Source organism: Ceratina calcarata, unplaced genomic scaffold (assembly GCF_001652005.2).
Source record: "Ceratina calcarata isolate Rehan_Ccalc_2016 unplaced genomic scaffold, ASM165200v1 scaffold162, whole genome shotgun sequence".
Classification (NCBI taxonomy): Eukaryota; Metazoa; Arthropoda; class Insecta; order Hymenoptera; family Apidae; genus Ceratina; species Ceratina calcarata.
This window is the reverse complement of record NW_017137498.1, coordinates 156,446-181,055: the sequence shown is the minus strand read 5'-3', so window position 1 is coordinate 181,055 and position 24,610 is coordinate 156,446. Positions and strand designations below refer to the sequence as shown.

Genomic DNA, 24,610 nt, shown 5'->3' with positions numbered 1-24,610 from the left:
TAGACCCGGGACCTGTCTCCCATCGAGAGAAACAGCTTTCGAACAATTGACAAGTGGTATCGATGTAGACACGCCCCAGCTGAAATTTTGCAGTATTGTTCCCTGTATTGTTACCCGTGTTAACGTTGTTGTATCTCTCTGCGAGAACCCTTCTTGCGGGGGTTAGTTCGGTCGATGCAAACAATGCCACTCGAGGGATAACAATGCCCTTGTTGCTCTGTCGGAGCTCGGAAGAAAAATGTTCTAGGATGAATTCGAAATAGTTACCTGAGGGTCCCATCGGGGAATCGGTAGGTACCTGCGAAAAATCGGGAAGTCATTGAAAAGTCTATGAGGTATCTATGCTATAGTTTTATACAAAGAACACAGAGACTATTTTGAAATATTTACAAGAAACTGAATAAGTATATTTTCGTTTGTGCAATGATACTTTGAATAAATTTTTTTTGGATCACTAGTTATGTTCAGTTATAACGCAGAATTGAGATAATCTTATTCAATAGGAATTATCAATTCCTCGGAAGAATTAACATACCATATAGAACTAATAAAATACATAAGTGAGAATAACAAGGTACAGCAATGAACATCATTTGTATTAGTATAATTATGTAATAGAAATTATAAGAATTTTCCTACATTTGATATGGAGGTATAAAAAGAGCGACTTTTTAATATTTATTCCATTTATTCGAAGAGCATAATATTAACTCTACTAATATTTATCTATTACAACTACCTCGAATGCTTACTTATTCCAGAAATCTCCGTTATACTCACGTCAATATGGTATGTCCACGATTAGTTCCGTGAAACGTTCTCTCTTTTTTTCCTCTGCCATGTACCGGTACAAAGCGTTTACATACCTGCGCTTCAAAACGTAACCTCTCGAGAAAGAAGCACCGAGCGACTCATTTCCCGGCGAACAACTTGCGTTATTATATATTTATGATAAAATGCTTTACCGCGGTTCGCAGAACAAACGTAGCGCAGCACTTACGTCCGCTGGAATCCTCGGTCGTGATTTTTGAAAAATCCCGCCGCGCTCGCCGGCGCAGCTGGCAACGGTGGATTCTTCTTGGAAACCGAACGCGGTGTATTTTCACGCCTGCCTAAGGTGGCTTTTACGTAACGCAATTCCACATTCTTAGCGAGTACACCGGCGCGCTGCGGTGCTCCATTAGATACAGCACGAGCGACTGTTTTCGCACTTATAACACAAATAAATACCGAAACTCGTGTTGACAAAAAGGAATTCGCGTTTCTCAGCTGTAATTTCCATCACTTCTACATTTGTTTTTTCGATATCCTAATTATATTAATCATACCCTAAATTCTTTTAAGTGATTAACATTTTTCCAAAGGAAGTGTGAAAAATTCATTCCGCATTTTTAAATCCTGAATTAAGATTATCATGCAGATTTTAATCTTAAATCTACCTAGTAACTTGTTTTGGAAAATAGAGGAAAACTTTGATTTTTAAAAAATCGAAGTTAGAAATTATCCGATTGTAAATGTTTACACGTTGGACAACTGTAAAATGTACCTTTCCTTAATTAATCGTACATTGAAGATATTGAAGTAAAAAAGAGTAGAACACGTTTATGTCCCCCAGTTTGTTATTTTACACGCGGTCTTGAATTATTCCCAAGGGTTCGGAACGGTGTGCAAACACTTGTAATCGAACTTCGCAGAACGACCGGCGCAACGTTCCTCTGATTCCCATCCAAGGTGAAACTTCAGTTTACCAACGTACACGATATTCGATAAGATATTGCTTCCGGAATTCTCCTCTGATACTCTGATCCCATGCACCGGTGCAGCTGTGCGCAGGAGGCTCGGAAAGGTCGCCTGGTAGTTCGCCGTGCGATTCGATCGTCGACGTAAAGCTTGGAAACATTTATAGTTCGTCCCCCCGGTGAATCTAAATTACGTCCCGCTCCTACACATAATTCGCTCCAATTTAAATCGAGGATCGTGGTACCAGCGAGCGAACTCCTCGTGTTCTCTGGTGTGTCACGCGACCAAGAGACGCGGAGTCGTGGAACATATGTTTTTCTCAGGTCCAGATGCACCGTACGCAGCCTTCTGGTGTGGAGGAAGAGAGACGAAAAGAAGAGAAAAGAAGAGAGAAAGGAATAGAACCAGGGGTGACCACGCGCATCCACAAGCGTTCCACGTAGCGACAAAGGGTCGGTCTGCGAGAAAGTCGTGGCCGCATCGGAGAGATACCTAGACGACCGCTCTATACCTGGCTAGAGAAACGGACCAGAGAAGCCGAGGGATCCGTGGAAGAAGGACGCGAAGCCGAAGAAAGCGAGAGAAGGAGGAAGGTGAGGCACGGCCAGAGGGACGTAAGGAGAGAGGAGGCTAGGAGTTGTCTTCGGGCCAGTCGAGAGGGATTGGCGAGAGCGAGACGAGGAAGTCTGACGGCAGCGAAGGAGAGAAGGTGGAGAGGCACTCGAAACGGTGGTGGCGACTCCGAACTCCGATTCCGACGGTGGTAGTGGCGGTATACTTGGGACCGGTGGTGGTGGTGGAAGAAGGTGGAAAGGGAGAGGCCCGAAGGTGCGCGAGAGGCGAGGAGAGGCTTGTGCCTCAGCGTGGACCTGTACATCGTTGCATGGCCGACCTGGAGACTTGCTCTCCGCAAGGTGAGACGCGCGTACCGAAGAAGAGGCCTCGAAAGATCGGCAGGAATTCTCGTGAAAGCCGCCTCTTCCTTTCTCGTGTGTCGTCGAAGCGCGTGCGTTCTTTCTCTCGGTGGTGTACAGCAAATACCGTGGACCGTGAGTGATACCGTGAAAAAGGACGTCTCGAAAAACGTCATTGCCCGGTTATCGTTGTATTCCTAGACCGTTCTCGGTTCGCACGCGGATACCTAGCTACTGCGACTGGACAGGACTTCGGCGAAGTTTCCAGCGAACATGATCAACGAGGAAATTAATCGTATCGAAGGAAACGGAGCATAGGACACGTTTGAACAGGAGGGAGACTCGGAAACGTGGCAGAGCATTGTTGTCAGTTGGAAACAGGTTGCTCGGAACGGTGACAATAAACTTTCGGATTTTATACGGACGAAAGAATTCGTTTCTCTGCGTTTCGTGTCCAGTTTCTCGAAGGCAACTCGAGACGCGCAACAACGGTTGAGCGGGAACGGGTTCGCAGAAGCTGGCGCAGAGTGCGCCGTCAACGTATTTGACAGTGATAACGCGGGCAGGCGCGCGCGCGCGTACAACTCTTATCAGTCGCGTAAATTCGATCTCGCGTGCCACCTCGATCAGTTGATCTCATGGACGCGCCCACCTGGAGACGTCTGCTGGCTGTACTAGCGCGTGTCAACCGACTCGCGTGACTCCGCTCGCGTGTTCCTCGTTCTTTCGAAACATCGATCCCGATCGAGTCCCGCGATCGTAACGCTTGCGATCCATCGGTGAAAATCGTTTTCTCAACTGCACGGAGAGATACGCGAGCCAGTAATAATAATCATCAACAAAATAACCATCGTTCGCGTGCGAAAGTGCAACAGATGTTTATGAACCGCATGGTTGAAATATTCTGAGTGTTTCTCTGCTCTGGTGCATGCCAAAACTCTCGGAGACACGGGTTAGTTACATACATGTTTTGAAAGTGAACGTTCGGTTTCCTTGAAGTTTCGAACGTGCAACGTGTCGAATGCCTTCGCCTTGGATATTTCGTCGGTCGAATGTTCGCTGCTAAATAGACGGTGAGTGATTTACACGTGGACACGCACTACTTACTCGGTGTTAAAAAAATGACATCACGGTATACTAACGAAACACGTCGAAATAAAATTAAACCAGACCTTTCGAATATTGCTTTAAGACGTTCATGTTGATCGTCGAGCGTATACATAACACGTTTCAACCATTCCTACGGAAAACTTTGCTGAACCAGTATTCTTCCATTTCACTTTGATTGAATATCTCTCGAGTTCAATGGCTCCCGCGCAGTTTGCTGCGTTTCTGTAACTGTCCGACCGACCACGATGTAATCTAACCGCAGCGATTCGTAGCTACATCGATCGTTCTCGCAGCGAAAGTTTCTGGAGAGACGTCGCCGAGAAAACGAGATGGTTCAGTCTCCCCGGTCCGTTGAATCGACACGCCTGAAACTTTTCTTGCGTACATTCCTCTCCCGTGCAACACAAACCAGGAGTATCCTTGATGACGTCGAGCGCATAACGGCGGCCTTTGCGCGCCGTCACCCGAAAACGTGCTCGCGACCCGGCTCGCGTTTTCTGTAAAAACCTCGCTCTGGGTACCCGGCGTCGCTTTCAGCTAAGAGATTTATAAAGGGCCGACACCGAGGACCATTCGCGTTTCTTCCACGAAAACCGCGCGAGTCTAGACTTTCACATACGTGCGCCGCGGCGCGCACGTTCGTCCCATAAATTCAGCCCCCGAAACGTAAACAGATCCGCGGAACCATTTGTAGCTTGTCGCGGATCGGTACGTGACCAGATATATAGGTTTTTGTTTCGGGCCACGTCGGCCGATCGCTCTTGATCATTTTGACACCGTGTTCAAAAAAAAAGTACAGAATCTCTCTTCGAGTGCGATCGACCACCTATCCTCACTAACACCCCACCGAGTGACAACGCTCGATCTTATCCCAAGGACGATTCGCGATCGTATTCCAATACAATCGTGTGTCAGTGTTTAGTTGATTATCGATAAACGTGTTTGTAAAACCCATTGGTGTATAGTAACAAAACAAAGTGAATAATTAAATCTGAAGTATAAAAATAGGATAACATATATAAAATATAACAATGAGGGATAATTATAACTGAGAGTGACATAACATAGTCCATCGAGGTTCATGCTAAGAATCCAGAAGCAGAATTGCTCTATTACATACTGTTTCCGTATAACAGTGGTTTTTATAAAAGTGCATGATTTCCGGGGAAAATTAAATATTAAAACAGGTTTCTGTACATGATTTCTTTATCAGGAACGTCTGTAGAATTCAGTAATGTGTAGCAAATTCTTACTGAATGAATGAATATTCATATAAATACAAAAAAAGAACTTGTCAAATATTCGCGTCAGTTTTTTTCATAAATTTTAATAATTATTTGCAACTATTGAAAAGTACGAAAATAAGAAGTTTCGGTTTTTATAATGCTACGCATTTGCATCTTAGATTGCCAATCCAATCTAAGGATTTCCATCTGAATTCTGTGTACTTAATTTAGATTCAGTGAGAGTAAAGTAATGGTTGTGATAGGTCAGGAGAATGGGGATACCCTTACGATACCCAAAGAGCAGTAAGAATTTATCTTGAACTTTTCGATGAATGTGAATTTTATAATAAGAATTGTATGAAGATTCAGAATAGACGATGAACAATAATATCAAACTCGAGCTCCAGCTCCTTCCAATTTGTCGCATTCATTTCCACATCTTTCCTCCGTATTCTATCTTGATTTTTTGTTAATTAGAATTTGAAGCCAGTCGTCCCTTTAAATTTCTCTTTTAACAGCGTTCCGACGAACGTTACCTCGTTACCCTCGATAAATCGCGATCTGATTGCCTCACGAAGTTGTTGCACACGCGTATGCCGCGACCCGATCGTTAGTAAGAAACGCCGTGTCGATATCTATGCCCACGAGCACGCGGATTGCACAAGCAAGGAATTTCTTCTTCGCGGCCTGCGTCGCGTTGAAGTCTCCGGCGCGGCTAATGTTCGTGGGACAGTTAGTAGCTCGCGTGGACTTGAACGACGGGGTAAGAAGCTGTCGCGGCTTGCGTTGGTGGCAAAACGTCAGTTTGAAAAACATCAGCCGGGCGAGCATGTGACATCTGCCACTGGACTAATAGGTGGCTTACACCGTAGGTACCTTTTCAAGGGAAAATGTCCACCCTTTTTACCTTACCATTTGTTTCTAACAGGAGTTCACCCTATCACATCTGCTTGCTTCCTATCCGCGTGAAAATTCTTGCTTCCAGTACATTTAGTGCACAATAAAAAAGGAAAAAATGTAGTGAAAGAGCTTGGAGTGATAAATTTTGACTTGCAACAGCAAATGCAGGAAAGAAAGATAGAAAAATTAAAGTACAATCCAAGATACGAATGTATTAGAGTAATAAGAACCCTTCAGTATCTGAATGAGGAAGGAGGCGAAGACAATTGATGGCACAAGTTAAATGAGACACTACAAAGTGATGAACAGATATGGGGAAAAATAGGAGAAAAGAAGCTGTAACGTGTGTGATGATAAATTTAATATGTTTGAATATTTAATCAGAGACTGTACGAACATTGAAAGAAGAATTAGAGTGGAAGACGTAGAGACTTCCGATCGAACCTCTAACAACAGAATAATCTAAACTGATCACGCTTTGCAGTCCATCCACTATATCCTATTTGTAAATACAAAGAAGAGAGCGAACAAACATTTAAAGCTAATGCAGTAGACTACGCATAGGTAATATTCTAGGGCTTGTTTTCTAACAGAGGCAAATATATTCCGGTTCATTCGAAAATCATAAAATAGGGCCGAGACCATTTCCATGTTTCATCTCGTACAAATTTATTCCACCGTGGAATAAAGTGAAGGAAAGCAGCTCCGCATAATTTGTTGGAATGTACGAAACGAAGCCGGTCTACGGCACAGGTAGAGGCATAGCATGCCGCGGCACGTTGCGGTGTGCGAACGTTCGTCACGATAACGAATGCTTCTTTCGACTTCTCCTCATCATTCGTCGCGCCGTCGCGGATAACCACGTTTGGGATGTCGCTTTATGGTTATGCGTACATATGGATGCGTCCAGTCGTGGCCGAGTATGATGTAGGATGCGCTCAGTGTTCCCGTGTCGAACTTGAGAAAAAGAGTATTATACGCGCTGCCTCCTCTCTAAGGATGCGCCTACTCTTGAAACAGAGGGACGGATAATCCGTACACGTCGTGGCTTCTCGGATCACGAGGAAAAACGAAAGGGAAATAGACAGGAAAACTTTTCACGGAATTACATTAGAATCAGAATGTCATTCATCTGATTAGAATACGATTAAGCAGCAGACTTCTAGGTATATGTATGTATTTAGCTCATAGTTTATGGAAAATTTTTTTACTAAAGGAGTGTAACAATCCTATGCCACGAGAACTTATATAAAATTCCCTCGGTTTTTCTTCATGCTAAAGATATGTTTCCATAATGGCACAGGTACTTTTTAAGCAATCAATATAACGTGCATTCATTGTTAGGTGTTCGTTTCGAGCGACCATTATTTTTAATGGGAAGACAAAGATGTATAGTGTGTATATTAGCGATAAGTAAATTGCACAAGACCCTGCCATCTTTTCCGCTCGTTTCTATTCTTTGATATCGCGCGATTTGTCACATCGACCAGTTTCGGTCAAGGCGAAATTGGCTTGTGATTAACTATTTCTATAGAGTGCGTTTCAAACATCTAATCGTTTAAGACTGTATACGAGCCCTTAAATTATTATTGTAATTTTCTATAATTGTTAATACATGTTTCAAGAATATTTTAAAGTTGAAATAATATCAACTTCGAGGATATTATTCAAGATACACAATGAAAAGTAAACGAAAGTAAGACTGCAGGGCTTGTAAATAATGTAAACAGTTGAAGGCAGGAAAATTATAAAAAAGAGCCAAAACCATATATTAGAATGTTAGAAATTATACTATACAAATTCCTTTGGATTGAAAAATCTCAAACAATAAACCTTACCCTTCTGTAAATTGTTTCTTAAACATTTATCGTTCAAAGTATTGAATATAGTATTTTATCACATTTTTTAAAACTACGACAGAGATCTTAGGACTCATACAAACTTAAGTAATGCTTGCAGTTACCGACTCAGTAATGATATTTCAGATGGAAATCTTACTTTTAAATTGACTAAAAGAAACCCCGAAATCGAGCCACCGTGTTCTTTTCTCGTCTTCAATGTTCCTTAAAAATTCAAATGGGTACCTGACTTTCTCGTGACACCTTCTGCCTGCACTCGTGAAGATTGATGTCCCGCCGTAGAGAAGAATACGAATACTCACAGAAAGTGGCCGAACGTTCACGGTTCGCTTGAACGCAATGAGCAACGAGTCGAGGTGAAGAGTCGAGAGCAGCGTGAAACTTTTGAAACATCGATGGGACACTTTAAAGCCCTTACGCGGACCCTTGAGGCCCATCTTAGTTAAGGGGTATTGACGTCGAGTCTCTATGGGATACCATTCTTTGGGATAGTTCGCCTGCTTTGGTGCAGTCCAACAAAAAAACCTACGGACATAATACAGTCGTACACAGACACAGAAACATCGGTTCCGTTTTTGTAGTGTCTGGAAAAGATAGCCAGCAATAAAAAAATGTTAATTTTTTTCGAAGACCATCAGCCTATCGATGATCGTTCTGACTTTTTACCTCTTTCGTTGATGTATCTTAAAAGCAAGAAATATTGATTGATAATTATCGACCTATAATTGGTACCTGCCGATCGTTTCTAATGGAGTAAAGTTGCAGTAAAGTTTACAGTGCAACTTCGATTTGAGATCTTATAAAACAAAGTGGATACTTCGATACAGCCTGTAGAGAGTAAAAAAAATTGAATTTACTTCGACAACTTTTTATTGTGTGAACACACGTAATTTATATGAAGTTAAAAATTATAAAATTCTAATGACTGGCTCTTAACATGTCCTCTACTAAGTAGTTACTATGTTTCTTACGCAACCTGTGATATTAAATCCAATAAGGTGTTGGAAATCTTCTCTGGAAGCAATAAACTGATAAAACATGTTGGATTGCAATTTTCGTTTTTTAATGCAACGAATTTTTACAATGCGTTGCGTACTTATTGTCGGATGCAATTAGGAAATCGTCAAGGTAATAACGATCATACTTCATCCCAGCAAAAGTGCAATTATCAATAATCTGACGGCGTCATGAAAGTATTATCGATGACGAAGTAGAGAAGCGATTATCCTCAGCTTCTACTCATAGCTATGCAATTATTGTCAACATCGGATCCAATTGAAAAGAAATTCTAGGGACTGTAATTAACTGACATTTTTTCATTCAATGGAAATACTTTCTAAAAGAAATATCAAATCTTCAAGCTTAACTGATGGCAGAGCAAGTAGCCTAGAAATCACAAGTGAAATAGTCTATTAAATTTCACAATCGAGTTCGCTTTCACGCAGAGCCTGTACGGGGGACGAATTCGTGACTGCGATCGTTTCAGGTCTCTCGCGGATGGCAAAGATTCGATTCAACCTCACGCTTCACGAAGAAACAACGAATATAATAGTCCTGTACGGCTTTATAACAGTCGATAGATGGTTCGGTTGCACATCTCGAGAGATGCTGGAAGGTCCATAATCGAGGGAAAGGCGAGAGACTGACGTCATCGGTAGGAATGAGGTTACAGCGATGCTAAAGTCGCGCTCGAATGGCAACTATAGCGTTTATCGCGGTGCAAAATGCAGGCGGAACGCTTGCTCCTGCAAACAGTGTACACTGTACGTGCCGTACTCCGAGCGTTTCCCGCGAACGGAGCTAGCTTGAAGAGGAGAGGATCATAGATAGATCCGCGATTGCATCACGAATATCTTAAACGCCACGGCGTTACTTCTGCCGAGATTCGCGCACGATAATCGAGGCTTCGTCGTTTCTTCCTTGATTTCGACTCGGATACTTGCGGAATGTGATTACGATTCGCTCAACGAATGTCAGTTTTATATAAGCAAACATGCCGCGATTGGGAATACCGTTTTCTTAATTACGAGTTTTAGGTCGTTGGTGGATTTTTACGAAACGTCGAAGTTTGTATGTTTAGGAATTTAGAAGACGTAGCGTCTGTTCAGTAAAAACGCTGCGATGAAGATGTGTTAAGTAATTTCCAACAGATAGGAGCAGCTTTATTAGTTGACACTTACAAGTGGTAAGACTCACGAATCGCTGTCGGACAACGATGTTATCTCTTATCACGCACGTTGCTCGTAACGCGTGCTCGTACGCGGAGCTGCACTCTTATTGTCAACAGCTAAGCGTTAATTCTCGAGCACGATACGCCTCGAACAAATATGCACTTCAGAACGAAAGGAATGAGAGTTCTGGCAAGCATTCGTGATGAAGTGTTTATAAATCCTCTGTACACGTTGCGTGTTGGACAACCGATAAATTCATTGCTCTTTGCGCGATTGAAATGTTCCGTGACCAAACTACACTATATAGAATTGTTGTATCTGTGGCTTTCAAGACGATCAGTGCGTCTCATCAGAGTTTAATGAGAAATTCCACAACAAGTTTAACATTAAATCGTGAAGGGGCCGTTGGATCTTCGACTGCTCCCACCAATTGCTGTAATCTCAGGCTCAGTATTCGTGCTTTGTCTTTACTTTAGCCTGAGCACGACTTCGGCTCGGGCAGGCTGCATAATATGCGAGCAGCCTCCAAACCGGGCACACCGTTCGGTATCTATCTACCAATACAAGAAGAGAGGTAGCATCGTGTACCGAGCACATACCAACACGAGTTTCTCAGACGGGGCTTCTCTATCTACGGAGGATCTCCGGTGGTACGGCTCGAGAGCTCGTGCTGACCTCGGGGGCTAAAGATTACGATGGCTCCTCGCCACGACTAGAATTCAACCTCTCCGAGAGGACGAGATATATAAGCGCGCATGCACTGTAGCCTGACACACGGTCGTATATCGCAGCCTTCGAGATCAACAGCGCCCAAGTCCGGTTGCAGAAGAATCTTATGACCGCGTATTTTTCCGCTGATGCAGCTCCATTAGAACGAGGAACGAAGCGAAAGGAGATATTACACTCGGTCCGATTCTCCGATACGATACCTCGAATGCTTCAGTTTTTTCCTTACTTCTTCAGTCCTCGATTATATCGACTTACTATTCGTGTTCTTTTGATTCTTTACGATAGAACAGGCAATGTTATACCTTTGTTAGACTTTTAGGGAATTTGTAAGAAACGAGTTTTAATTAATATCATATTCTTTTCATATATAAAGCTCTTTTGTTTGAATTATGGTATACGTAGGTCTCACGTTATTTTCCAACCGGATCTTTCTCGGAATATCTCCAACCTTGCCAAACCCGAGAGGTAAGCGATTTCGTGCGTGCAATTACCCACGTGTACTTTCGCGATCATATACGACGACGTAACGTGCCGTGGGGCGACGGTATACGTTTCGTGCCAGTCGAATCGATCGTGCGGCACGCTCTGATCGAAGAAATCTCTTTTTCCTCTTTTGTTTTTTGCAAGAACGCGTGCTGTGCTGCGTAGCAGTACGTATGCCTATGTGCAGGTCAGTCGAAACGTACAGCGGCGGATCGATGGTAGGTAGAGATATACACAGGTATACCGTATGCACCTACCGTATCCAGCTAGCAGTGAGTATACGAACCGTTCATTGGCTGGTAATTACGCCGATTATACTGGTTTTTTATGATTGCCCCGCTAGCCCACGGGCCCTTTACGTGCCGCGTTCGCTTACGCAAATGAGCGGCTACGCACGGAAGGAAACTAACTCGAAACGATACCGGCGTTCGATCATCCGATAATTGATCTTGCGTGTCGCGGCTGTCCACGTGCAACTGTCTCTGTATCGGTGTTACATAGTATACATGTACATGTATACACACAGTCGCCGGTGTAACTGTTATTCGATGATTACGTTTACCCTGCTGCGTAGGTGCGAGTCGCGGAATTGACTAATTGATACCATCGGTATCGCCCTTTGGGACTCCTACTCACGGCTCCGATTACGCCTTATCAAAGGTAGCTTGTTCTTTACTCGATAAAGTTGCCGAGCGTAAACTGTTTAACGCTATCTAGACTTTAAACAACAGAGATGTACAATATCTCGCCAGGGTAATTTGTGGTCAATTAATGCTGCATCTGTTGCATTTCTTTCATTCCAACTTCACTCGCTATTACATACAATTTATGATACTGCCTTTAATTTAGATTTCTGATATAATTGATATTAATGTTTCCTCCTAACAATGTTCGTTTTAATTGTACAAGATATAATCGTCCAATGTAAAGAGTGGTTTGCAAGTGGCGGTATTAATTATTGTTGGATTATGTAGTAAGTCAATTAAGTAATCGCTCTAAATCTTCAAATGAACGATAATTTTATTATCAGGAGAAACACGGAAGACGTCTGATCTGAATGGATTGCACCGAACAATGTGATAAAAGAATTTGGTTACTAATGACATCGGTTTTAATTCGGTTAAATAATAAAATTAATTTAGGTACAGGCTATCTCTTTTCACTAACGTTTTGATTCACTTTTGATAATCAGTTTCGAACATACTATAAATGCGAAATATCTAATAATTGTTGGCATAAAGAAAACGGCAGAACGATTGGTTAGATTTCGTAAAACTTACATCGTAACTCACAATTCCAGCGACCGGGGAGAAAGTTTTTCGGTTGGTCGGATGCACCGCGTGCCATGGTATAGGTATTCACGGGTAGAGGCGTCCCATTAACGCAAATACGTCCAGGGTAAACCAGTTTGCGTCCCGACGGTGTAAAACCCGACGATTGATCGGTGCAGCGCCGTGAAACAGTCTCTTACATTGGCACGCGCTGCTCTAGAGAACCGGAATGGACACCCTAGGAACACGCAGTATTCGTCTCGCAGCTGGGACACGGACTCGACAAACGAGTATTCGTAGTATTCGAACGTCTACACGCATATTTGCGCTCTTTTTAATTCTCCAACTCAACCCATTAACGATGACATTCTTCGATACGCGTAACACAATTGTTGTTATATGTTTACAATCCAGGCTTATTATCTATCTCGATATCTAAGTGACTCAGAGAAACACTTGCGAAAATGAAAAATACTTAATTCATGGTACAAGAATATTTTTAGCATGTCTCGCCGAGAATTCAACTCAAATAATTCCAATACTTGTATTATTTCGTTTAAGTGGACATGTTTCTTAAAAAATAACGTATACCATCGCGAATGTGAAGTTTCACTTAAGATCAATTAGCAGGAGGAAGAAGCGGGAATGTCATTGTGAACGACTCGGTTCCACGAAGTGTATGGATTCGAACGTATGTTAAAAAATACGGGATTTTATGAGCATAGTTTCGAGAACCGAACGTTTCTGATACGCTGCTTGCATTAAGCAGGAGTAGGCGTAGCAACGAGACGTTTCGAATAGTAAAGAGGAAATCGATGGAATTTCTAACTGGCACATGTTTCATAGCCATCACTACTTCAGACATTCTTCAAATTTTAGTTAATACATATTATATTATTTTTATTACCTAACAGTTTTTTTATAACCACGACGTCAATCATGTACAATCAAAGCAATTACTCAGTTCCTTTTGCTCACTAATGCCAACGGATTGAACATCATCTAGTAATTATCTAATGAGGAATGATTGCACTACTTACATATTCAGGATGAATAACATGTTTTTATATTACTATCATCAGAGTTGATGAACTCTAGAATTTTGTTTGATTCTGTAAATCATTCGCGCTCAAAGTTTCGTGACGGTCGTTGTATTAGGCGAGAGTGTGTGCACACATCCCGTTCGTCTACACGGTGTCCACATATGGCCGCCGTACCGGTCCGTCGTCTTTCCTCTTTCACCTCGAGAGTCCTTGACGCCCACCCTGTATGTACAGTTCCTCACCGCGTGTATCCCACGAACCACGTCCGAGACGTCGGGTCGTTCCGCTTCCCCGGCACCGAGCTAGCTGGCTGCTCCATTGTACAGAGAAACACTCGCGGCGTCTTGCATAATTGACCAACGCTGGACGAAGCTTTTCACTCTTTCCAAGTGGTCCCAGACACGTTGTCACCTGACCATTGTCTCCAGACGATCTCCTAGACGTCGTCGATAATCGGCAGGATCGAAGGTCGCTGGTTCGTTAACACCCTTTTCGGGTACTCTTGCACCTAATGGGACGCTCGTTACCCTTGCCATATACATATGTATGTATTGTGCGTCTAGACTGTGGATGTTCGGCTTTGTGCAAGACGCATTTGTGACCGTGCGCAGAACGTGATGTATTAAACAGATTAGTGTAGGAACTGAGGTTTGGGGAGAGACAGGGGAGCATTGTAATTCACTGGTGCGAATGGATGTTATAATCTAATGATATGACTCAATATTATGTCTCCGTGTTATACGGCCGGTCTATAATGGTACCACTTCGCATAATAACACCACTGTTCCAACGCTCTCATTCACTCCTTTCCATCAACGCTTTCATTCACATACATGAAGATATTCGAGTTCTCTCTCAGACGTTTCATCTGCGAATTGAATTATTGTTACACGCTCCAATTATTTAAATTGATGCATGCAATAACTTTCTCCTCGAAAGACAAAGGTGGTGCCATTTGGTACGTAAACACTACATTTATTTCTCGAGCTTTTATCGATCCCTCCTGATGCCTGTTCCCATGGCACGGGGGCTAAAAAATTCAGTCGGCCGGCAATCGACTCGGGCAGCCCGAGATGAAGACGACAGACAGACGCAGGATCAAGTCGTCTTCTTAATTACCCGAAACCTATCGTCCCGGTAGGCGTGAAGTGCGATCGATTCTGGGGAACCGCACGGAATTCGCCGGTTTCTCGAAAGCCGTGGCGCAGGAGTCCGTACGAACGAAGGATTCGATCACGTTTCTTGTCAAATCCGCTGCGCCGGTGGACACACGCGTCCATCGGCTCCGTCCGAGTCTCCCGTGTCTCTCACCGTCCTTCTCTGTCTCAACAGCGGTCGGTATGTTAATGTCATTCTTCCGAATCCCCGCGGCCCCGATTCGAGGTACTAGCCAGGCCAGGTTTTTCGTGTCTGGAACGTTGTCGCTTCTAATTGACGAGTGGCGGACGTAGACGTGGCCCGGACAAGAAGGATTCGTTCGCGTCGGTGCGCCCGGTCGACATGTGTCCGAGGTGTCCACAGCGACGTTCAACCGTTGTCTTATTATACGCTGGACACCCCGATATTTCGACGGATCGCGGCAAATACCGCACGCGGCCGGGGATCAAATCCGCAGGAAAAAGTAGTGGTCACGCTGTAAGAAAACGGAGCGGAACTTCCACCGCTGGTAACCTGGTAACGTGCTGCGAATGTATGTCGAGATTTGTAGCCAGACTCATCGACTGGTTTTATCAAATACTTAGGACGCGGTGTTTTGCTCATACTCAGTTTTTTAGGAGCCGGGTGACGAGTTTGTGTGGGTTTGAAGGGTGAACGACGTTTCTAGAAATGGTCATTTTCATTGGTTATTGGTTTTAGTTGATCTCAACTAGGAAGTAGTTTGTGTTGATACCGATTTTAATTATTTTAATTTTAGAGATATTTCAGCTTTTATCGAGTGTTGTCAAACATTATGTTATCGTCGTTTAATGTTTAATTCTACTGACGTAGCGCTCTCGTGATCGAACAATGATCAATCGTTTACGAGTGCATTGTTCGAATATCGCAATCTCTGCTCTGTTGCGTAATTCGAATCAACGTTTAAAACTGCATTTAGAAATTGATATGTACACATTCCTTATCAAATGATATGCCTACGTTACAAAAAATATACGTAGATTCATATATCACACAGATTATAGCAATCAGTTGGAAATACGAACTACATATTGAAACAACCAATTATGAAAAGGAAACCACTTCAATTATATTACTCGTATTTTTACAATAAAAATCCTGAAAGTATAAACAGTCGCATTAAGCGCCAGATAAATTCTAGTTGGTCTCTTAAACCACCAAAACAGGTAGCATCGCGACAAGTTTCAGGGATTACATTCGTTGCCTTGATCCGGCCCAAACAAAGAGCATAGTTGTCTTTCCTGTCGGTTCGATACTCGCGGAGGGAGTCCCGCTAATGACTCGAATAAGAGGCGCGCGAGGAAAACGACGATGGCAGGTAAACCTACCTTTCAAGACGCTAGCCACGTGGGCGAATCCTGCCGTTTACGGATACGAAGGATTCTAGCTACATGTGTTCTAATAAGCTTTCGTCAGGTACATAACCGTGGAGTTCAGAATGATGCGTGAAAGAAGGACATAGACGAATGACAGAGGAGACAGACAGGGTAAAATTAAAACGATTACACGAAATTCGAAAGAGAATGTTGAAAGGCTATGGAGGATTGCGAAAAAAAGGAAGGACAAATTACTGGGTGGGGAGGATTCGAAACGAGAGGAGTACTCGAATCGTGACGTAGCATAGGCGATGTAGGTGTTGAGAGTCGTGGTGGGTGTCGCTTCTCTGAGGAACGGGGAACACGAGGAGTCGAGGAGAGCACGCTGCAACGGTGACATCATCGGTCACGCAGTCAGCTGACTCGACTTAGATGGAGCGAAAGAACGGTGAAAAGTACGCCGCATAATTATCGTTGTCCCGTGTAACGATTATCGTCTTGGTTTGCGCGAATACGGCCTCGAGAGTCGAATGGATGTCGACCTTAACGCAACTAGACCGCTTCGGGCTACGTACCGTAGAACGAGTACCGGACGTGTTTTTGCGCCAATCGGAAGTGCGTTGGTAGATGAGAACGTTAAGTGTGAACTGACGTAACATGTACATTTCTGTGACCGTTGCTTTTAATAAATTTCGAAACGAATCGTATCGAAGAAATCATGGTTCTAATAATAGCATTTCTTCTTTCGTTCATACTTATTTTAACTGCAATCGCGACAGGTTGCACGCATGTGAAGTACATATTACGTTTATATTTACATTCCTGGCGCTTTTAACTCGTCAATGGGCGCATACAGTTACATGAATCGTTTGAGTATGCTCAGCATGCCGTACATTCCTGCTGATTTTCCGATCGAAGCCGCGTATAAATTATCGACGAACGAAGTGAAATTAATATGAGATAAGATTGAGGAGAAAACGTGAGAAACAGAAATTCTTCATATTCTGCGATTTTTTAAGAAAGTATTTCGATTTAAGAAAGTTCCCTTCAAATAAATTTATACGTGTTCACTTTAAGTACTGTAAAGTACATTTGAAATCAAATATTTCGCGCTTTCTATGGTTAGATCAAACAAATCAACCATTAACTAAACTTTCTCTACTCTCTCTCACCGCGGTTCGTAAACACCTATCACATTATACACAATCCCAAAGAGTGAAACATACAACAGGTGTCTATAGTAGGGCGAGCCACCCTAAATGTAAAACTCGTCTGTCAACCTTGAATCTCCACCAGATCTACTACTTACTTGCTAAGTATAGAGTGTTGTACCATCGATTAAGAGGCTTTCATTATTTCAATCAAAACAATTTGTTTTGGATACAAAAAATCGCTTATAAAAACAGACACTGTAACTAAGATTTTTCATCCATATTATATCGCTCATATTACTAAATATCAGCATATTCTGATTAAATAATAATCAGACCGTACCAGATTTGACTTTCCTCTTTCTGAAGAGGTACCTGACAACCCAAAAATATTCTCATATAAAGACGAAAAGTGTGGCCTCGTAAATTTATATTTTTGGCTAATTTTGTGGGTAACATTGACATTCTGCCTTATCGCGCCGATATCGGAATCTACCCCTTTAAAAATATGAGGTGATTCATTCCTTTAGTTTCTGAATTATTTATTGGATATAGAGAAAGTTCTAAAAGTAACTTGAATAGCACATGAGCTGATGGATCTGGTAGTTCTGTTTGAACTTGAAGGGTTGGTTCTTCAACCTTAAAATCAGCTTTCAATTTGCAATCGCGAAGCGGGCCAAGACGATCGTCTCTCCCCGGTGAATCGATCGAGCGTTGTCGCAAGAAAACCGACCGGGTACGGAGAATACGGGCCCGATAGTAAATTCAAGTGAGACATTGTCCTTCGATTCCTCTCTGCTGCGGCGGTATCGAACAGGGTGGTCCTTTGGTGGAGCGGCGCTCGCCGTTCCGTCGTCGTCGCATTCCCATTGCCCGTATAACGAGCTCTCAGGGCGCCCAGCGCGCACCCAGTCCCCGCTCCCTCCGCGCCCGCTCCTGCTCCTGGGTGTTCCACGCGTCAGGCGAATTGTATCTTCGCGGGGAGCGATTCCTAACCTGAATAAATTACATTTCATTCCCCGCTATGTCGCCATTTGCCGGCTACCAGGCGAACGACTTCTAATGATCTAATCCGGGGACAAGAGACCAGAACTTGATCCAGGGTACACTCCTTTTTTTTCAACCTTCTCCGCTGTCTTCCGTTAATATGTACACTTCTGACGATTTTCAACGTGCCGCGATACAAGCAAATCCGACAATTGTTCCACGTGATATTTTTCCAGCTCTTGGTGCTTGTTCGGTTGACTGAGTCATCTAATGCTGTTTGTTAGGATTGAAATGTGCGATACGGATAGCTTCCTAGCCGTCTTGTTTTGTGGAATTTTTAATGACCTTTAATTGGCATTTTATCTCGTATTTATTCATCGAGATAAAAAAAGGAGATTGGCCACTTTTTTTATCCATTATATCTGCTAATAAGTTGTATAGACATACTAATGAAGCAGAATTCATTTGAATAAAATTCTGAACAGTCGCATATAAAAAAAACACTTGGTTGTTGAGAGATACAGTTTTTTTCTAAAACGTACTCGTGTCAGAAATATATCAGTAATCGCCATTAGCAACAACAGCTGAGACGCTAAACGTACGTACCTAATTAATTCTTCTAGTGACTCGTGACTCATATAACGCGACCAGCGCAGCGAATGACAATTAAGAATATTGAATCAAGGTTTTCCATGCCGCGAGTCGAGGGATCGCAACCGATCCACGGTTCTCACGCCGGTTGCGAATCCCGGACCGATCTGCCTTGAACGTTAATGAAGCAACTCTCGGCTAGAATTCGCGATGAAAGCGAATGCTGAGTGCACGAAATCTACATATACACTTAACAATGAAGTATTCCTAGTCTCTGACGGATTGAACTTGCACTTGCATTTTTTGCTAATTTTACGATAGATTGCGGAACTCGAAATATCGACTATTCGTGATATTGATTCGAGTATAATCATACCAAAAATTTTATAATGAAAATGATTATTATGAGAAAAAGTAGATTCATTAAATTCCATTAGTTGTGGATTGTTTTATGAAGACATAGGAAGAAATTTTTCGGAATATACATAATGGTTACTTCCCATGATCTCTCATTAACTTGTGCTATTAAGCGATCTTTGTACGGACTTGTGATTATTCGCAATTGTTTTCAAATGCATTGCACTTTTCCCTATTTTGAATTCCTTACGAATCTTGCTTGATCTTTGCAAAGAACACTACGTCTTCTCTGGAGCGTTATATCAAAATTCAAATGAAGTACGAATATTCTGCAATAAAACGTAAACGAAAGAATGTCGAAAAAGAACCCTAGCGACGTCCCAAAAATCGACGGGACATCAATTCGTATTGGTAGGACGCGATTGATAAATGGGCGGCCGCGCGTTATTAATCGAGAGAGCCACGCGCGCTACGAAGGGGATGAGCGAAAGAAAAAGTACGGAGCAGCAAGAATTTCGATTCTCATTATAGATACGAAGGATCCCCGAACGGGACGATTGGAACTTTAATAGAGCTTTGATTACATTTCGTCGTAAATGCGTGGTGCTAAAAAAGAATTGTGAGGAGAAGGGGGTTGGAAGTAGTAAAGGTCGGTAGAAAGGGAGACGAAGTAAAAACAGGTGATGATTGATACTATCGCGAACACTGCCAGGTGAGAATCGATCATAATTATTGCTCCTACCCCTTCGGGATAATCGATATCATTTACACAGCTTCACGACCTTCCAAACAGGTCTTTAGTATACAGGGTGTCTCAGAACACGCGACTTTTTTCTGAGGGCGTGAAAAAAGATGAAATTCTAAATGTTCCTTTTTCAATTTTTCCTCCAATCGCTATTAAGTTAGTCATTACTTAAATCAAAAGTATTGTTCAATTTTCCAATAGCATTTTTATCTTTATTGCAGACTTTAATTAATCAACTTCAAAGCACTTCCCTCATTTTTTGGAAAAGAACGAAATATTCTTTAGGTCTGATCTTACATTCATTAATGTTTCACATATCGACATATTTTATTATTTTACTCTTCTTTATTTATTGTTATGTATTATTATATCGTTTAGTTTGGATTTGAATGTGCATCCAAGAATGATTGACCAGGAATTTTGACACCATCTAAAGAGTACACTATGTTCTTCTCCCACCATGAGAAACTCAATTTTTACGTAGTGTGTGCGTATCAGCTCAGACCGTATTCAGTTTGCCCATCAATCTTCCTCCACTTCCATACATCCCTCAATACCATTCTCGGTAGGCAAAAAAAACTCGCAGAAACAGGAGAATTTCTCACGCGACTTTCCCCATGTAAAGGCTTCTTCTATCAGACTAACCCGCCGGTAAACGTCTGGGAGTAACGCAGCGCTAGAAGCTTGCCGTTTCAGCATTCTGCTGTCCGTTTCTGTCGGCGGGATCACGCGGAGATCAGGCCGCAGCGAGAAAACGCCGCGCCGGACAGGTATCGCGACTGCCGGTGACGCGACAATGGTCGATTCGTTACTTCGCACTCGGCAGTCTCCAACAGAGACGTAGACCCGAAGCGGGGGACGCGATCCGCGATACACGGCTCGCTCCATTTGTCTCCGTAGAGGTGACCGCCGACGCTGTACCACGGTGGAACGGATCTCCGTGTCCGACAAACGAACCGGAGAAAAATGCGTTCCATTCCTGGACTACGATCGGTCAGAGCCTTACTCGTTGAAGCGCCGTCGATCCTCGGAAGTATTTTTTTGCGGTGTTCCGAGTGATCGAGCGTGTTATTGGGAATCACAGAAGAATGGATCGCAGACAATTGAGTAGACGGTGGTAAGGGCTATGGCGAGATAAAGATTTGAATTCAAAAGTTATGGTCATGATTTTTATTTATTTATGCTTTACTTATTATAGTAATGCTTTTTTTTTATTGATAAATTCAACGTATCGAACTTTATCATTAATCGTTATCGACACGAGCTCGAATTTGTTTAAATAATCTATGCAACTCCGGCCTCATACTGGTTTTATCACGGAGAAGATCGATAGAAGCACGTTTCTCCAAGTATCTTCGAGGTAATTTAGATTAGATTTACAAGTCCCGCCAGGCCTCTCAGTAACAAAGCAAAAGGAACAACTGGAAAAACCCGACAGCGTGTTTACGCAGCGGCTGTTACAGCCGCGACTACTGATTGTGAGAATGTAAAGGATTTCGAGAGAGTGTTTATCGGTGGTAATGCTTGTCGCGGGTCTTGCGGTGAGCAGAGGCCGCAGAACGTATAAACTGGACAAGACAGTCGGGAGACACGGCGGTCTCACAAAGCAATTATCCATTAGGTTGTGGTGAACAGGGCGAATTACGCTAATATATTGACAACACGTTACGAACAGCCGCTCTTCACCGATTCGTACACGATGCAAGCGAGAGAGGGCCATGACACGACGCCAAGCATTCTTTCTCGTTGCTATAAAGTAATCGATTTTACCGGCGAGCGACGTATCAATGCGCGCTCAATTAGCGTGTTGAATCGGCTTGTCGAGGGCCGCGCGCCTTGTTCTTTCATTGTGAGTTTCTTTCAATCGAGTGGTATATTGAGGCTTGTCACGATAATTGTTCCGAAGTCTCAGCCTGAGGGTATATAATTTCGTCTTGCAATTATATTTAAGGTGCTTCGAGTATGTAATTGCGAAATGTTTTTCTCTCAACTGATATATTCTCTTTTTGAGAGTTTTCCTTCGGAATATAATAAGTACTATTATTTAGATTTGGTATTTTCATTGAAACACGAAATATTTATTGTCAAAAGTGTTATACGTTTCTCTTTAGAATAATTCAGAAGTTATCGGCATGGTGGGGAGATTGTCAATGACCTTTTAGATTTCAAGCATTGACTATTAAATTGCGTACTACGTGCAAGATTTCATTCGTCTCACAATGACAATTTTACTATAACGCGAATAAATTCATCGACTTTTTCTAAATTAAGCTTACATTCTGAATAGAGATAAACTTTAAAGCGCATCTGATGTTTCTGTAATTTTGCGTCTCAAGTGTATTGAAACGATCCCGACTTTGCGCGATCGAATCTCCGCGTATAGTCCGGCCGCGATTGCATTCCACGGTTCCGTGGATCGACGCTGTAAGCGGATTAGTCTCACCGAAGTGCCGCGATTTCGCAACTTTATTATCCTACCTCCTCTCTTTCGACAAAAAATCGAACAAGAAACGACCAGGACGTCTCTTCCTCCGTTACGTGCGCATCGTCTTTTCTTCCAGCCGCGTATAACTCCAGCAGAATCCTCTTTCCCGTTCGATCGGATTAAAACCTTTGAGTCCAGTTTTCATGAGGAACGCGCAAAAACCGAGTAGACACGGATTTGCGCGACGCTGAATAAGTTAAAGTAATGTGTCCCTGTGACCCGATCCGCCGAACGATTTTAAGACTACAAGGGAGATTATGGCCGTGCCAGGTATCGTGAGAGATCGACGGGAACGGCCGTGAACCAGGTCCCATCATGAGGACACAGAAAAATAATTAATCCGCTGCCGCAAAGACGGGAGAGGATTATCAGCCAGAATGAGGGGGGGGAGTCGAATAATGCGAGAGGAAGAAGCGGTGGACGAGCAGGAGAAAAGATCGGAGAAATCTGGGTTCGCGTCGGCCAGAATTATAATCTTCGATTAATAAAGACTTCGTAAAAAGTACACGCGATCGATTCATCATTTGAATACGGTAAATCGTGGACTACACAGCCTGTCGACTGGCCCCAGCATCTGTCAAGGAGTGGTACGTGCAAATACTGAAAAGGCATTCGTTATTTTCTGAGTATATGGATCGTTTCTTGTTAATGATTTCTAGAAAGTCGACTAGAAAATTGATCTTACAATTAGCTTCTGTGGTTCGCGAGTATCGATTAGAGGAAGCGTACAGGGTAATCGTTTCAGGAGGAAAATGTATTACGGGTATTTTATTAGAGTTACAGGAATGAAATAATCATTGTCCCAGAATTTCAATCGTTGCGATGTTAGTAAAAATTCGAAGAACGCGCTTCTAATTTATCAATCAGTGTACGTGGTAATAAGGAAAATCCCTGAGATCGAAGACCTTGCATTCCCCATATCTTGTAAATAATTTATTAAACGAACTATATCTGAACACGTCCTTCACGGAAACAGGATGAGTTGTCGGATTCCAAGGTGTCGTAGACACGAGAAACATATTAGTAATAATAGTTTCTCAAAAATTAAAAAAACAGAAATTAGGGGATACAGCTTAATTGAAAAGCGAAATAGGAACGTCTCGCCGACCGCATTCTGGAAAGTCCGATGGACAGGCCAACAACCAAAGCACCTACATAATCCTTTTAAAACGCCACTTGTCTCAAAGGCGATTAAAACGCCACACGCTTGCTCACGCCCGAAAAGCTGACGGCATGGCAACATGGTGTGGCGTGGCGTCAGATGATCAATCTTCTTCCCGCGCGATCCTTTGAATGCGAGGCGGAAGGTTTTAAGCTTAACCTTCGAAGGCTTTCGCGTTCAAGGGCGCAAGGGAAACGTCAGTGGGGCATCCTCTACCGTCGACCAGATGATGAATGGTGGAACGGGTAAGGAAGGCGAGGTGGGTCGTTCCTGGATATTTATAACAGACCACGAGCTGCGCCAGAATAAATCAAGAAGCGGGTCGCGAACGAACCGGACTCTCGTGGGGTCAGATCAGCTATCGTTACTACGCGACGCGACGCAAACGGAGAGTGAGAGGGGAGATGGAGAGGGATGAAAAAAGGAGGATCGAAGATGAAGAGGAGCCCGGGAAAAGGACGCTCGGGGTCGTGATGAATGCAGGCCGAAAAGAGGCTGGCCTCATCTACATTCCTGAATTTACGATGAACGATGCCTGGGCCTCTTGCACTACTCGCTCCTCTCTTGATAATCAGCGTGCCTTATCGTCTGCGATTTGTGAGAGGTGCATTGCTTATTGTTGCCCGCCAACTGTACGTTTCGTAATCGCAATTCATTCGTGAATGCCAGATAAGGCGAACGTGCACTGCTCGACCAGTAAACCTAAGGCTATTTTATTTACTTTTATTACTTATTATTATTATTATTATTGTATTGTTACTAACCAAGCTCTGCCATTATTGTTAAGTGACGGAGCACACCGACCGGGGGGTTGAATAATAGGAGGATGACGCAGGTGTTAATTTTTGTCTGAATTTAAGAGACCGATGATGTACGTGAAACTGCTATTATAATTAGAATAATCCAATTAGTAATGCACTTAACTATATGAATAGCAAGACTTTTCCATTGAATATGTTTTTTTACTTTCATTACAAAATCATTATAGTTCATCAATAAAGTGGTATCACTATCGTATCTGAAATAACTTTTCCTCTGATTACGATATATAATACGCGATGAAATCGAATTCTAATTTAAGCGTTAAAATTCGCTCTCCCTGAACTTCGTTACTCTAACCACAGACCACGGTAATCGTCAACGTGACAACGTCAACTCGAATACTTATTTATTAGAGGAGCTGCAAGAATGACT

At 42.8% G+C, this 24,610-nt stretch overlaps 1 protein-coding gene across 4 annotated transcripts in view; it reads left to right on the top strand.

The window, feature by feature from the left end:
* The window catches only part of Egfr (epidermal growth factor receptor), a 145,638-nt gene that overhangs the window by 79,645 nt on the left and 41,383 nt on the right, over positions 1-24,610 (top strand). Inside the window, exon 1 of one of the 4 annotated variants that reach the window (XM_018037245.2) lies at positions 2,580-3,727. The exons of 2 other annotated variants lie outside the window; for them this stretch is intronic. The gene's annotated coding sequence lies outside the window, so the exon portion shown is untranslated. Of the gene's footprint in view, positions 1-2,579; positions 3,728-24,610 lie in introns of those variants that run through there. One more of the 4 variants, XM_018037243.2, reaches the window with a different exon arrangement.